This window comes from Amia ocellicauda, chromosome 14 (assembly GCF_036373705.1).
Source record: "Amia ocellicauda isolate fAmiCal2 chromosome 14, fAmiCal2.hap1, whole genome shotgun sequence".
Lineage (NCBI taxonomy): Eukaryota > Metazoa > Chordata > Actinopteri > Amiiformes > Amiidae > Amia > Amia ocellicauda.
Genome location: NC_089863.1, coordinates 19,262,346 through 19,277,836, shown reverse-complemented (window position 1 = coordinate 19,277,836; position 15,491 = coordinate 19,262,346). Strand labels below are relative to the sequence as shown.

Below are 15,491 nucleotides of genomic sequence, written 5' to 3'. Positions count from 1 at the left end.
AAAGATTTAGTTGTTTTTAAATCACATTGTTTAGGGCTTTTTAGGTATAGTTTTGTTATATTTTGTTGTCAGATACATTGACCGTTTTGGGTTTAATTTAAAATGCATTGGACCTTTTTTGTTTGTTTTTTATTTTTTCCTTTTTAATTGTTTTTTTAATTTGTTCAATGCATTTTCTGTTATTTTCAATGTATCTGACTCTTTTGTTGGTGTGCAATTTTTTGCTTTTATCACGTTTTGTTTATTTGATTTGAGCACGTTTATTTTAAAGTTAATTGTTTTAGTTTGGTTAAAAATCACAAGATTTTAAAAATTTTAAGTGATTTTAAGGATTGGTATTTTAACGATTTTAATCATAAGTATTAAATATTGAATTGTTTTTATTTCATGCAATGTAAAATACTTCAACCCAATAAACAGTATTGCTAGTTGAAAACTTTACCCAATACCCCGCTTGCACTGGCTTGAAATATAGCTGGTGCCGGCAATTTTTGACAGTCTCCTGGGAGACTGGTTTTCTTGTGGAAAAACAGAAGATTCACGACTGGCTACAACGTGTAGGTCAAGGTATCCGAGGAGCGTAGCTAATGCGTTCCTCAATTTAAACGCTGTACGCTGGACTCCCTGTATCATCTTTCAAATGATAGAAACGCAACGATTCCCATCAGGCTCAATCAAGATCTTTATAAAGGATCGCTGAAAACTAGTGATGGGGGAAAGTAAGCTTTCCGAAGCATTGAACCATTTCAAGCTATTGTACCGAAAAAAGCTTCCCTGCTTCGATTTGTTTCTGAATAAGGTTTACTGAAGAAGATGTCATATGCCGTGGTCCTTTCCAGGTGCCACAGTTAGTTGGAATGACGTTGCCTAGACATCAGATTGTGCTCATACAATGCTTGTCTATGAAAGTTGGAATGACCTCAGAATAATGTCAATGTTACGACGTCTGACGTCATTCCAGCTGTCACATACAACCATTATATGACGCAAATCTGAAGTCGGATTCTGATTGCGTATAGCATGATTGTATGAATGGTGCAAGTCTGACTTGAAGTTCCTCAATTAAACAATGCTATTAGTAGACCGCTTGAGGCATTCACATGATTGAAATAACGCCAGGCTATTGTACAAGGAAAGTGAATTCAAGTCATCCTCAAAGTAGCACAAGTCTGCCTAAATAGGAAAATGAACAAAACATACTAAATGACACACAGAAACACAGCCATAAAACTGGGGTAACTGCATCAAATAATCCCACATTGCCATGTAGCTAGGCCAGTGGTTCACAGCCCTGGTCCTGGAGGACTCCCTACCCATTCTGTTTCTTGTTCCAGCTGAGCTATCAGTTACGTAACTGAACGAATCATTTGCCCAATCCGAGTCTTGCAATCCTTTAAAAAAGGAAGTTTCGAGTTAAGCACAGTATACACTAAGAAACTTGATAAAGAAAAAAACTGAAATAAAAATCAAGTTATGTCAACGTCCAATTTTCTGCAGTGTTGATAACACTTTCGTGGTGAAAACTTGGTGGCCCCGTGGATATCACCTGCTTCACAGTCTTCTATGTCTTCCACTTGTCAAGCCGTGCAGCAATGGAAAGATTCTGATATCACAAAAATTCGTTTTCCTATTCACTGCCAACATTTTCTGATATTTAGTTCAAAAAGGGAAGCATCGTCACAATGAAGGGTGCGACACACATTGACATATATGTGTTCAAGAGTGCTGCTGACATACCAACAGGGATTCAGAGGGTCTGCACTGGCAACTTCTGCTTCAGACTCCGTGTCACTGGTACAATGATCCTCAACTAAATGTGTGTCATAGGCATTAGGCAACATTCAACGCGTTGAACTTAATGGGAAAAGATTCACATCAGAAGTGCCGGTGCTTCCCACAAGCATTACTTACAAGCACAAGAATCTACCCTCCTTCCATCCTCTACATTTGCATAATATTATATCCCATGATGTCCCGGTTATCTTTAAAAGATGTATGTAATGCCCTTGACTGAACTGTTTTCTCATACATCCCAATTACGTTGTTTATGCTTATATAATGACCCTTTATATACTTCAATATCATTGTATTTAAAATATAATGTATATTTAAGAGACATCACCACGACACGCTTGCTTCGTGTTGTAAGACGGTTGGTTTTGCGTCCCTGACAGTGCTTTATCTTTGCGCAGTGGCAGTATCGTAGCTGATGAGGTTGATCCGAGGCGCGATTATTGCTAGTTGAAAACTTTACCCAATACCCCGCTTGCACTGGCTTGAAATATAGCTGGTGCCGGCAATTTTTGACAGTCTCCTGGGAGACTGGTTTTCTTGTGGAAAAACAGAAGATTCACGACTGGCTACAACGTGTAGGTCAAGGTATCCGAGGAGCGTAGCTAATGCGTTCCTCAATTTAAACGCTGTACGCTGGACTCCCTGTATCATCTTTCAAATGATAGAAACGCAACGATTCCCATCAGGCTCAATCAAGATCTTTATAAAGGATCGCTGAAAACTAGTGATGGGGGAAAGTAAGCTTTCCGAAGCATTGAACCATTTCAAGCTATTGTACCGAAAAAAGCTTCCCTGCTTCGATTTGTTTCTGAATAAGGTTTACTGAAGAAGATGTCATATGCCGTGGTCCTTTCCAGGTGCCACAGTTAGTTGGAATGACGTTGCCTAGACATCAGATTGTGCTCATACAATGCTTGTCTATGAAAGTTGGCTAGTTTAGCTAGGCCAGTGGTTCACAGCCCTGGTCCTGGAGGACTCCCTACCCATTCTGTTTCTTGTTCCAGCTGAGCTATCAGTTACGTAACTGAACGAATCATTTGCCCAATCCGAGTCTTGCAATCCTTTAAAAAAGGAAGTTTCGAGTTAAGCACAGTATACACTAAGAAACTTGATAAAGAAAAAAACTGAAATAAAAATCAAGTTATGTCAACGTCCAATTTTCTGCAGTGTTGATAACACTTTCGTGGTGAAAACTTGGTGGCCCCGTGGATATCACCTGCTTCACAGTCTTCTATGTCTTCCACTTGTCAAGCCGTGCAGCAATGGAAAGATTCTGATATCACAAAAATTCGTTTTCCTATTCACTGCCAACATTTTCTGATATTTAGTTCAAAAAGGGAAGCATCGTCACAATGAAGGGTGCGACACACATTGACATATATGTGTTCAAGAGTGCTGCTGACATACCAACAGGGATTCAGAGGGTCTGCACTGGCAACTTCTGCTTCAGACTCCATGTCACTGGTACAATGATCCTCAACTAAATGTGTGTCATAGGCATTAGGCAACATTCAACGCGTTGAACTTAATGGGAAAAGATTCACATCAGAAGTGCCGGTGCTTCCCACAAGCATTACTTACAAGCACAAGAATCTACCCTCCTTCCATCCTCTACATTTGCATAATATTATATCCCATGATGTCCCGGTTATCTTTAAAAGATGTATGTAATGCCCTTGACTGAACTGTTTTCTCATACATCCCAATTACGTTGTTTATGCTTATATAATGACCCTTTATATACTTCAATATCATTGTATTTAAAATATAATGTATATTTAAGAGACATCACCACGACACGCTTGCTTCGTGTTGTAAGACGGTTGGTTTTGCGTCCCTGACAGTGCTTTATCTTTGCGCAGTGGCAGTATCGTAGCTGATGAGGTTGATCCGAGGCGCGATTATTGCTAGTTGAAAACTTTACCCAATACCCCGCTTGCACTGGCTTGAAATATAGCTGGTGCCGGCAATTTTTGACAGTCTCCTGGGAGACTGGTTTTCTTGTGGAAAAACAGAAGATTCACGACTGGCTACAACGTGTAGGTCAAGGTATCCGAGGAGCGTAGCTAATGCGTTCCTCAATTTAAACGCTGTACGCTGGACTCCCTGTATCATCTTTCAAATGATAGAAACGCAACGATTCCCATCAGGCTCAATCAAGATCTTTATAAAGGATCGCTGAAAACTAGTGATGGGGGAAAGTAAGCTTTCCGAAGCATTGAACCATTTCAAGCTATTGTACCGAAAAAAGCTTCCCTGCTTCGATTTGTTTCTGAATAAGGTTTACTGAAGAAGATGTCATATGCCGTGGTCCTTTCCAGGTGCCACAGTTAGTTGGAATGACGTTGCCTAGACATCAGATTGTGCTCATACAATGCTTGTCTATGAAAGTTGGCTAGTTTAGCTAGGCCAGTGGTTCACAGCCCTGGTCCTGGAGGACTCCCTACCCATTCTGTTTCTTGTTCCAGCTGAGCTATCAGTTACGTAACTGAACGAATCATTTGCCCAATCCGAGTCTTGCAATCCTTTAAAAAAGGAAGTTTCGAGTTAAGCACAGTATACACTAAGAAACTTGATAAAGAAAAAAACTGAAATAAAAATCAAGTTATGTCAACGTCCAATTTTCTGCAGTGTTGATAACACTTTCGTGGTGAAAACTTGGTGGCCCCGTGGATATCACCTGCTTCACAGTCTTCTATGTCTTCCACTTGTCAAGCCGTGCAGCAATGGAAAGATTCTGATATCACAAAAATTCGTTTTCCTATTCACTGCCAACATTTTCTGATATTTAGTTCAAAAAGGGAAGCATCGTCACAATGAAGGGTGCGACACACATTGACATATATGTGTTCAAGAGTGCTGCTGACATACCATCAGTGATTCAGAGGGTCTGCACTGGCAACTTCTGCTTCAGACTCCGTGTCACTGGTACAATGATCCTCAACTAAATGTGTGTCATAGGCATTAGGCAACATTCAACGCGTTGAACTTAATGGGAAAAGATTCACATCAGAAGTGCCGGTGCTTCCCACAAGCATTACTTACAAGCACAAGAATCTACCCTCCTTCCATCCTCTACATTTGCATAATATTATATCCCATGATGTCCCGGTTATCTTTAAAAGATGTATGTAATGCCCTTGACTGAACTGTTTTCTCATACATCCCAATTACGTTGTTTATGCTTATATAATGACCCTTTATATACTTCAATATCATTGTATTTAAAATATAATGTATATTTAAGAGACATCACCACGACACGCTTGCTTCGTGTTGTAAGACGGTTGGTTTTGCGTCCCTGACGGTGCTTTATCTTTGCGCAGTGGCAGTATCGTAGCTGATGAGGTTGATCCGAGGCGCGATTATTGCTAGTTGAAAACTTTACCCAATACCCCGCTTGCACTGGCTTGAAATATAGCTGGTGCCGGCAATTTTTGACAGTCTCCTGGGAGACTGGTTTTCTTGTGGAAAAACAGAAGATTCACGACTGGCTACAACGTGTAGGTCAAGGTATCCGAGGAGCGTAGCTAATGCGTTCCTCAATTTAAACGCTGTACGCTGGACTCCCTGTATCATCTTTCAAATGATAGAAACGCAACGATTCCCATCAGGCTCAATCAAGATCTTTATAAAGGATCGCTGAAAACTAGTGATGGGGGAAAGTAAGCTTTCCGAAGCATTGAACCATTTCAAGCTATTGTACCGAAAAAAGCTTCCCTGCTTCGATTTGTTTCTGAATAAGGTTTACTGAAGAAGATGTCATATGCCGTGGTCCTTTCCAGGTGCCACAGTTAGTTGGAATGACGTTGCCTAGACATCAGATTGTGCTCATACAATGCTTGTCTATGAAAGTTGGCTAGTTTAGCTAGGCCAGTGGTTCACAGCCCTGGTCCTGGAGGACTCCCTACCCATTCTGTTTCTTGTTCCAGCTGAGCTATCAGTTACGTAACTGAACGAATCATTTGCCCAATCCGAGTCTTGCAATCCTTTAAAAAAGGAAGTTTCGAGTTAAGCACAGTATACACTAAGAAACTTGATAAAGAAAAAAACTGAAATAAAAATCAAGTTATGTCAACGTCCAATTTTCTGCAGTGTTGATAACACTTTCGTGGTGAAAACTTGGTGGCCCCGTGGATATCACCTGCTTCACAGTCTTCTATGTCTTCCACTTGTCAAGCCGTGCAGCAATGGAAAGATTCTGATATCACAAAAATTCGTTTTCCTATTCACTGCCAACATTTTCTGATATTTAGTTCAAAAAGGGAAGCATCGTCACAATGAAGGGTGCGACACACATTGACATATATGTGTTCAAGAGTGCTGCTGACATACCATCAGTGATTCAGAGGGTCTGCACTGGCAACTTCTGCTTCAGACTCCGTGTCACTGGTACAATGATCCTCAACTAAATGTGTGTCATAGGCATTAGGCAACATTCAACGCGTTGAACTTAATGGGAAAAGATTCACATCAGAAGTGCCGGTGCTTCCCACAAGCATTACTTACAAGCACAAGAATCTACCCTCCTTCCATCCTCTACATTTGCATAATATTATATCCCATGATGTCCCGGTTATCTTTAAAAGATGTATGTAATGCCCTTGACTGAACTGTTTTCTCATACATCCCAATTACGTTGTTTATGCTTATATAATGACCCTTTATATACTTCAATATCATTGTATTTAAAATATAATGTATATTTAAGAGACATCACCACGACACGCTTGCTTCGTGTTGTAAGACGGTTGGTTTTGCGTCCCTGACAGTGCTTTATCTTTGCGCAGTGGCAGTATCGTAGCTGATGAGGTTGATCCGAGGCGCGATTATTGCTAGTTGAAAACTTTACCCAATACCCCGCTTGCACTGGCTTGAAATATAGCTGGTGCCGGCAATTTTTGACAGTCTCCTGGGAGACTGGTTTTCTTGTGGAAAAACAGAAGATTCACGACTGGCTACAACGTGTAGGTCAAGGTATCCGAGGAGCGTAGCTAATGCGTTCCTCAATTTAAACGCTGTACGCTGGACTCCCTGTATCATCTTTCAAATGATAGAAACGCAACGATTCCCATCAGGCTCAATCAAGATCTTTATAAAGGATCGCTGAAAACTAGTGATGGGGGAAAGTAAGCTTTCCGAAGCATTGAACCATTTCAAGCTATTGTACCGAAAAAAGCTTCCCTGCTTCGATTTGTTTCTGAATAAGGTTTACTGAAGAAGATGTCATATGCCGTGGTCCTTTCCAGGTGCCACAGTTAGTTGGAATGACGTTGCCTAGACATCAGATTGTGCTCATACAATGCTTGTCTATGAAAGTTGGCTAGTTTAGCTAGGCCAGTGGTTCACAGCCCTGGTCCTGGAGGACTCCCTACCCATTCTGTTTCTTGTTCCAGCTGAGCTATCAGTTACGTAACTGAACGAATCATTTGCCCAATCCGAGTCTTGCAATCCTTTAAAAAAGGAAGTTTCGAGTTAAGCACAGTATACACTAAGAAACTTGATAAAGAAAAAAACTGAAATAAAAATCAAGTTATGTCAACGTCCAATTTTCTGCAGTGTTGATAACACTTTCGTGGTGAAAACTTGGTGGCCCCGTGGATATCACCTGCTTCACAGTCTTCTATGTCTTCCACTTGTCAAGCCGTGCAGCAATGGAAAGATTCTGATATCACAAAAATTCGTTTTCCTATTCACTGCCAACATTTTCTGATATTTAGTTCAAAAAGGGAAGCATCGTCACAATGAAGGGTGCGACACACATTGACATATATGTGTTCAAGAGTGCTGCTGACATACCATCAGTGATTCAGAGGGTCTGCACTGGCAACTTCTGCTTCAGACTCCGTGTCACTGGTACAATGATCCTCAACTAAATGTGTGTCATAGGCATTAGGCAACATTCAACGCGTTGAACTTAATGGGAAAAGATTCACATCAGAAGTGCCGGTGCTTCCCACAAGCATTACTTACAAGCACAAGAATCTACCCTCCTTCCATCCTCTACATTTGCATAATATTATATCCCATGATGTCCCGGTTATCTTTAAAAGATGTATGTAATGCCCTTGACTGAACTGTTTTCTCATACATCCCAATTACGTTGTTTATGCTTATATAATGACCCTTTATATACTTCAATATCATTGTATTTAAAATATAATGTATATTTAAGAGACATCACCACGACACGCTTGCTTCGTGTTGTAAGACGGTTGGTTTTGCGTCCCTGACGGTGCTTTATCTTTGCGCAGTGGCAGTATCGTAGCTGATGAGGTTGATCCGAGGCGCGATTATTGCTAGTTGAAAACTTTACCCAATACCCCGCTTGCACTGGCTTGAAATATAGCTGGTGCCGGCAATTTTTGACAGTCTCCTGGGAGACTGGTTTTCTTGTGGAAAAACAGAAGATTCACGACTGGCTACAACGTGTAGGTCAAGGTATCCGAGGAGCGTAGCTAATGCGTTCCTCAATTTAAACGCTGTACGCTGGACTCCCTGTATCATCTTTCAAATGATAGAAACGCAACGATTCCCATCAGGCTCAATCAAGATCTTTATAAAGGATCGCTGAAAACTAGTGATGGGGGAAAGTAAGCTTTCCGAAGCATTGAACCATTTCAAGCTATTGTACCGAAAAAAGCTTCCCTGCTTCGATTTGTTTCTGAATAAGGTTTACTGAAGAAGATGTCATATGCCGTGGTCCTTTCCAGGTGCCACAGTTAGTTGGAATGACGTTGCCTAGACATCAGATTGTGCTCATACAATGCTTGTCTATGAAAGTTGGCTAGTTTAGCTAGGCCAGTGGTTCACAGCCCTGGTCCTGGAGGACTCCCTACCCATTCTGTTTCTTGTTCCAGCTGAGCTATCAGTTACGTAACTGAACGAATCATTTGCCCAATCCGAGTCTTGCAATCCTTTAAAAAAGGAAGTTTCGAGTTAAGCACAGTATACACTAAGAAACTTGATAAAGAAAAAAACTGAAATAAAAATCAAGTTATGTCAACGTCCAATTTTCTGCAGTGTTGATAACACTTTCGTGGTGAAAACTTGGTGGCCCCGTGGATATCACCTGCTTCACAGTCTTCTATGTCTTCCACTTGTCAAGCCGTGCAGCAATGGAAAGATTCTGATATCACAAAAATTCGTTTTCCTATTCACTGCCAACATTTTCTGATATTTAGTTCAAAAAGGGAAGCATCGTCACAATGAAGGGTGCGACACACATTGACATATATGTGTTCAAGAGTGCTGCTGACATACCATCAGTGATTCAGAGGGTCTGCACTGGCAACTTCTGCTTCAGACTCCGTGTCACTGGTACAATGATCCTCAACTAAATGTGTGTCATAGGCATTAGGCAACATTCAACGCGTTGAACTTAATGGGAAAAGATTCACATCAGAAGTGCCGGTGCTTCCCACAAGCATTACTTACAAGCACAAGAATCTACCCTCCTTCCATCCTCTACATTTGCATAATATTATATCCCATGATGTCCCGGTTATCTTTAAAAGATGTATGTAATGCCCTTGACTGAACTGTTTTCTCATACATCCCAATTACGTTGTTTATGCTTATATAATGACCCTTTATATACTTCAATATCATTGTATTTAAAATATAATGTATATTTAAGAGACATCACCACGACACGCTTGCTTCGTGTTGTAAGACGGTTGGTTTTGCGTCCCTGACAGTGCTTTATCTTTGCGCAGTGGCAGTATCGTAGCTGATGAGGTTGATCCGAGGCGCGATTATTGCTAACCGTCCGGGTGACAGGTTTCCATCTCCCGGGTTCCGGCGGAGAGCAACTGAAGGCCCTGGCCTATATGGACGACGTGGCCGTGGTCTGCACGGACGCTCCGTCCGTGGCCAGGGTCGAGGAACTGCTGGACGGCTTCTGCAGGGCGACGGGGGCCGCTGTGAACAAGGCCAAGAGCGAGGTCTACCTCTCCAGGGCATGGCCTGTCGGCCGGGGCCCGCCGACCGTGTTCCCTGTGAAGCCGTTTATCAAGGTTCTGGGGATCACGATCGACGGGACCAACACGGGCACCCGGAGCTGGGAGGAGGCCATAGCAAAGGTCCAAAGGAAGATCCACGGCTGGAGCACAAGGACCTTGACGATGGCTGGTAAGGTGCTGGTCGTAAAGGCCATCCTCTTCCCGATACTCCTCTACGTAGGAATGATCTTCCCCCCAGACAAGGTTATCGCAAAACTAGTGACCCGAATTATATTTCGGTTTGTCTGGGGGAGCAAAATGGAGAGGCTGAAAAGAGTGCAGATGGTGAAGGGTACCCTGGATGGAGGCAGGGGGGTCCCGGACGTTGTGCGGCTGATAAAGGCGCAGGGGCTGGCCTATGTGGTCAAGAACATCCAGGCTGCTGGCAAGAAAGTGAGTTTCATGAACCGCTTTTATTTTGCCAGCAGCCTGAGACCATTCGGCCTCTGCGCCATGGACAACACCAGGCCGCACTCGTGGGATCCCCCGCCGTTCTACAGGGCGCTCCGAGCCTTTGCGCTCGAAGTAGGCCTCCATAAAGTCGTGCTGGCCTCCTGGGATTATAAGACCATCTGTAGTCAGATGAGATCTGCCCAGGAGACCAGCCGGATAGAAGATTTCCCTCCCGAAACCTGCCGGTTTATCTGGGCTAACGCTACGCACGTTTGCCTCACGAACACGCAGAAAGATGTCTCCTGGATGGCTGTGAGTCGGTGTCTCCCCACCCGAGTGTTTATGCACAGAAGGGGCATAGCTCCTTATGACACCTGCCCCTATAAGGGTTGCTTGGGGAAGGAGACGGAGGCTCACATCTTTAGTGAGTGCCCCTCCGCCCACAGGGTCTGGCTCCTGTTTTCTCCGTTCCTCCACAGGTTCGCCGTTCCTGCGCGGGCGACCGCCCAGCAGATCCTATACGGTCCAGCCAAGGGAATCTGTACATCTACCTTGAGGTGCTGGTGGCGTGTCGTCTGCGCAGTGAAGCAGGCACTGTGGGAGGGACGGAACATCTGTTTGTTCAATAAGCAGGAGCTGGACCCGATCGTCATCGCGCGGAGGGGCATGGTGTTTGTGAAAGACTACGTCAATCTGGAGGTCCATCAGAGGGGCAAGGAGGAAGCCTTTAAGAACTGGCGCATACAAGATCTGGGGGAGCTCAGGATCCCGTGATGGGACCCACCTCCGGGGACGGTTAGTTCCCCCTGCTGGAGCCCGAGTCCAAGATCTTTTAAAGATTTTATGAATGATTGTTTTTAAAAGAAAATTTTAAATAATGAATCTTAATTGCTTTTAAAGATTTAGTTGTTTTTAAATCACATTGTTTAGGGCTTTTTAGGTATAGTTTTGTTATATTTTTTTGTCAAATACATTGACCGTTTTTGGGTTTAATTTAAAATGCATTAGACTTTTTTTGTTTGTTTTTTATTTTTACTTTTTAATTGTTTTTTTAATTTGTCTAATGCATTTTCTGTTATTTTCAATGTATTTGACTCTTTTGTTGGTGTGCAGTTTTTGCTTTTATCACGTTTTGTTTATTTGATTTGAGCACGTTTATTTTAAAGTTTATTGTTTTAGTTTTGTTAAAAAAATCACAAGATTTTAAAAATTTTAAGTGATTTTAAGAATTGATATTCTAAATGATTTTAATCACAAGTATTAAAATTGAAATTGTTCTATTTTAAGAAATGTAAAAATACTAAACCTAATAAACAGTATTGTTTAATAAGCAGGAGCTGGACCCGATCGTCATCGCGCGGAGGGGCATGGTGTTTGTAAAAGACTACGTCAATCTGGAGGTCCATCAGAGGGGCAAGGAGGAAGCCTTTAAGAACTGGCGTATACAAGATCTGGGGGAGCTCAGGATCCCATGATGGGACCCACCTCCGGGGACGGTTAGTTCCCCCTGCTGGAGCCCGAGTCCAAGATCTTTTAAAGATCTTTTAAAGATTTTATGAATGATTGTTTTTAAAAGAAGATTTTAAATAACAAATCTTAATTGTTTTTAAAGACTTAGTTGTTTTTAAATCACAATTGTTTAGGGTTTCTGGTATAGTTTTGTTATATTTTTTTGTCAAATACATTGACCGTTTTGGGTTTAATTTAAAATGCATTAGACTTTTTTGTTTGTTTTTTATTTTACTTTTTAATTGTTTCTTTATTTTGTCTATTGCATTTTCTGTTATCTTCAATGTATTTGACTTTTTTGTTGGTGTGCAGTTTTTGCTTTTATCACGTTTTGTTTATTTGATTTGAGCACGTTTATTTTAAAGTTTATTGTTTTAGTTTTGTTAAAAAAATCACAAGATTTTAAAAATTTTAAGTGATTTTAAGAACTGATATTTTAAACGATTTTAATCATAAGTATTAAAATTGAAATTGTTTTATTTTAAGAAATGTAAAAATACTAAACCTAATAAACAGTATTGCTAGTTGAAAACTTTACCCAATACCCCGCTTGCACTGGCTTGAAATATAGCTGGTGCCGGCAATTTTTGACAGTCTCCTGGGAGACTGGTTTTCTTGTGGAAAAACAGAAGATTCACGACTGGCTACAACGTGTAGGTCAAGGTATCCGAGGAGCGTAGCTAATGCGTTCCTCAATTTAAACGCTGTACGCTGGACTCCCTGTATCATCTTTCAAATGATAGAAACGCAACGATTCCCATCAGGCTCAATCAAGATCTTTATAAAGGATCGCTGAAAACTAGTGATGGGGGAAAGTAAGCTTTCCGAAGCATTGAACCATTTCAAGCTATTGTACCGAAAAAAGCTTCCCTGCTTCGATTTGTTTCTGAATAAGGTTTACTGAAGAAGATGTCATATGCCGTGGTCCTTTCCAGGTGCCACAGTTAGTTGGAATGACGTTGCCTAGACATCAGATTGTGCTCATACAATGCTTGTCTATGAAAGTTGGCTAGTTTAGCTAGGCCAGTGGTTCACAGCCCTGGTCCTGGAGGACTCCCTACCCATTCTGTTTCTTGTTCCAGCTGAGCTATCAGTTACGTAACTGAACGAATCATTTGCCCAATCCGAGTCTTGCAATCCTTTAAAAAAGGAAGTTTCGAGTTAAGCACAGTATACACTAAGAAACTTGATAAAGAAAAAAACTGAAATAAAAATCAAGTTATGTCAACGTCCAATTTTCTGCAGTGTTGATAACACTTTCGTGGTGAAAACTTGGTGGCCCCGTGGATATCACCTGCTTCACAGTCTTCTATGTCTTCCACTTGTCAAGCCGTGCAGCAATGGAAAGATTCTGATATCACAAAAATTCGTTTTCCTATTCACTGCCAACATTTTCTGATATTTAGTTCAAAAAGGGAAGCATCGTCACAATGAAGGGTGCGACACACATTGACATATATGTGTTCAAGAGTGCTGCTGACATACCAACAGGGATTCAGAGGGTCTGCACTGGCAACTTCTGCTTCAGACTCCATGTCACTGGTACAATGATCCTCAACTAAATGTGTGTCATAGGCATTAGGCAACATTCAACGCGTTGAACTTAATGGGAAAAGATTCACATCAGAAGTGCCGGTGCTTCCCACAAGCATTACTTACAAGCACAAGAATCTACCCTCCTTCCATCCTCTACATTTGCATAATATTATATCCCATGATGTCCCGGTTATCTTTAAAAGATGTATGTAATGCCCTTGACTGAACTGTTTTCTCATACATCCCAATTACGTTGTTTATGCTTATATAATGACCCTTTATATACTTCAATATCATTGTATTTAAAATATAATGTATATTTAAGAGACATCACCACGACACGCTTGCTTCGTGTTGTAAGACGGTTGGTTTTGCGTCCCTGACAGTGCTTTATCTTTGCGCAGTGGCAGTATCGTAGCTGATGAGGTTGATCCGAGGCGCGATTATTGCTAGTTGAAAACTTTACCCAATACCCCGCTTGCACTGGCTTGAAATATAGCTGGTGCCGGCAATTTTTGACAGTCTCCTGGGAGACTGGTTTTCTTGTGGAAAAACAGAAGATTCACGACTGGCTACAACGTGTAGGTCAAGGTATCCGAGGAGCGTAGCTAATGCGTTCCTCAATTTAAACGCTGTACGCTGGACTCCCTGTATCATCTTTCAAATGATAGAAACGCAACGATTCCCATCAGGCTCAATCAAGATCTTTATAAAGGATCGCTGAAAACTAGTGATGGGGGAAAGTAAGCTTTCCGAAGCATTGAACCATTTCAAGTTATTGTACCGAAAAAAGCTTCCCTGCTTCGATTTGTTTCTGAATAAGGTTTACTGAAGAAGATGTCATATGCCGTGGTCCTTTCCAGGTGCCACAGTTAGTTGGAATGACGTTGCCTAGACATCAGATTGTGCTCATACAATGCTTGTCTATGAAAGTTGGCTAGTTTAGCTAGGCCAGTGGTTCACAGCCCTGGTCCTGGAGGACTCCCTACCCATTCTGTTTCTTGTTCCAGCTGAGCTATCAGTTACGTAACTGAACGAATCATTTGCCCAATCCGAGTCTTGCAATCCTTTAAAAAAGGAAGTTTCGAGTTAAGCACAGTATACACTAAGAAACTTGATAAAGAAAAAAACTGAAATAAAAATCAAGTTATGTCAACGTCCAATTTTCTGCAGTGTTGATAACACTTTCGTGGTGAAAACTTGGTGGCCCCGTGGATATCACCTGCTTCACAGTCTTCTATGTCTTCCACTTGTCAAGCCGTGCAGCAATGGAAAGATTCTGATATCACAAAAATTCGTTTTCCTATTCACTGCCAACATTTTCTGATATTTAGTTCAAAAAGGGAAGCATCGTCACAATGAAGGGTGCGACACACATTGACATATATGTGTTCAAGAGTGCTGCTGACATACCATCAGTGATTCAGAGGGTCTGCACTGGCAACTTCTGCTTCAGACTCCGTGTCACTGGTACAATGATCCTCAACTAAATGTGTGTCATAGGCATTAGGCAACATTCAACGCGTTGAACTTAATGGGAAAAGATTCACATCAGAAGTGCCGGTGCTTCCCACAAGCATTACTTACAAGCACAAGAATCTACCCTCCTTCCATCCTCTACATTTGCATAATATTATATCCCATGATGTCCCGGTTATCTTTAAAAGATGTATGTAATGCCCTTGACTGAACTGTTTTCTCATACATCCCAATTACGTTGTTTATGCTTATATAATGACCCTTTATATACTTCAATATCATTGTATTTAAAATATAATGTATATTTAAGAGACATCACCACGACACGCTTGCTTCGTGTTGTAAGACGGTTGGTTTTGCGTCCCTGACAGTGCTTTATCTTTGCGCAGTGGCAGTATCGTAGCTGATGAGGTTGATCCGAGGCGCGATTATTGCTAGTTGAAAACTTTACCCAATACCCCGCTTGCACTGGCTTGAAATATAGCTGGTGCCGGCAATTTTTGACAGTCTCCTGGGAGACTGGTTTTCTTGTGGAAAAACAGAAGATTCACGACTGGCTACAACGTGTAGGTCAAGGTATCCGAGGAGCGTAGCTAATGCGTTCCTCAATTTAAACGCTGTACGCTGGACTCCCTGTATCATCTTTCAAATGATAGAAACGCAACGATTCCCATCAGGCTCAATCAAGATCTTTATAAAGGATCGCTGAAAACTAGTGATGGGGGAAAGTAAGCTTTCCGAAGCATTGAACCATTTCAAGCTATTGTACCGAAAAAA

At 41.6% G+C, this 15,491-nt stretch overlaps 7 non-coding genes and 3 pseudogenes across 7 annotated transcripts; all 10 read left to right on the top strand.

Moving 5' to 3' along the window:
* The first annotated feature begins 381 nt into the window (after positions 1-381).
* Positions 382-510, top strand: LOC136769162 (uncharacterized; annotated as a pseudogene).
* Positions 511-2,180: 1,670 nt separating this feature from the next.
* On the top strand, positions 2,181-2,322 carry LOC136769131 (U4 spliceosomal RNA). Its single transcript, XR_010822110.1, has one exon. It is a non-coding gene; the product is annotated as a U4 spliceosomal RNA (small nuclear RNA).
* A 1,322-nt stretch (positions 2,323-3,644) lies between these two features.
* Positions 3,645-3,786, top strand: LOC136769130 (U4 spliceosomal RNA). The gene has a single exon (XR_010822109.1). It is a non-coding gene; the product is annotated as a U4 spliceosomal RNA (small nuclear RNA).
* A 1,322-nt stretch (positions 3,787-5,108) lies between these two features.
* Positions 5,109-5,250, top strand: LOC136769128 (U4 spliceosomal RNA). The gene has a single exon (XR_010822107.1). It is a non-coding gene; the product is annotated as a U4 spliceosomal RNA (small nuclear RNA).
* A 1,322-nt stretch (positions 5,251-6,572) lies between these two features.
* On the top strand, positions 6,573-6,714 carry LOC136769127 (U4 spliceosomal RNA). Its single transcript, XR_010822106.1, has one exon. It is a non-coding gene; the product is annotated as a U4 spliceosomal RNA (small nuclear RNA).
* A 1,322-nt stretch (positions 6,715-8,036) lies between these two features.
* LOC136769126 (U4 spliceosomal RNA) lies at positions 8,037-8,178 on the top strand. Its single transcript, XR_010822105.1, has one exon. It is a non-coding gene; the product is annotated as a U4 spliceosomal RNA (small nuclear RNA).
* A 1,322-nt stretch (positions 8,179-9,500) lies between these two features.
* On the top strand, positions 9,501-9,562 carry LOC136769166 (uncharacterized; annotated as a pseudogene).
* Positions 9,563-12,154: 2,592 nt separating this feature from the next.
* LOC136769165 (uncharacterized) lies at positions 12,155-12,305 on the top strand (annotated as a pseudogene).
* Positions 12,306-13,627: 1,322 nt separating this feature from the next.
* On the top strand, positions 13,628-13,769 carry LOC136769125 (U4 spliceosomal RNA). The gene has a single exon (XR_010822104.1). It is a non-coding gene; the product is annotated as a U4 spliceosomal RNA (small nuclear RNA).
* Positions 13,770-15,091: 1,322 nt separating this feature from the next.
* On the top strand, positions 15,092-15,233 carry LOC136769123 (U4 spliceosomal RNA). Its single transcript, XR_010822103.1, has one exon. It is a non-coding gene; the product is annotated as a U4 spliceosomal RNA (small nuclear RNA).
* Positions 15,234-15,491: the final 258 nt, after the last annotated feature.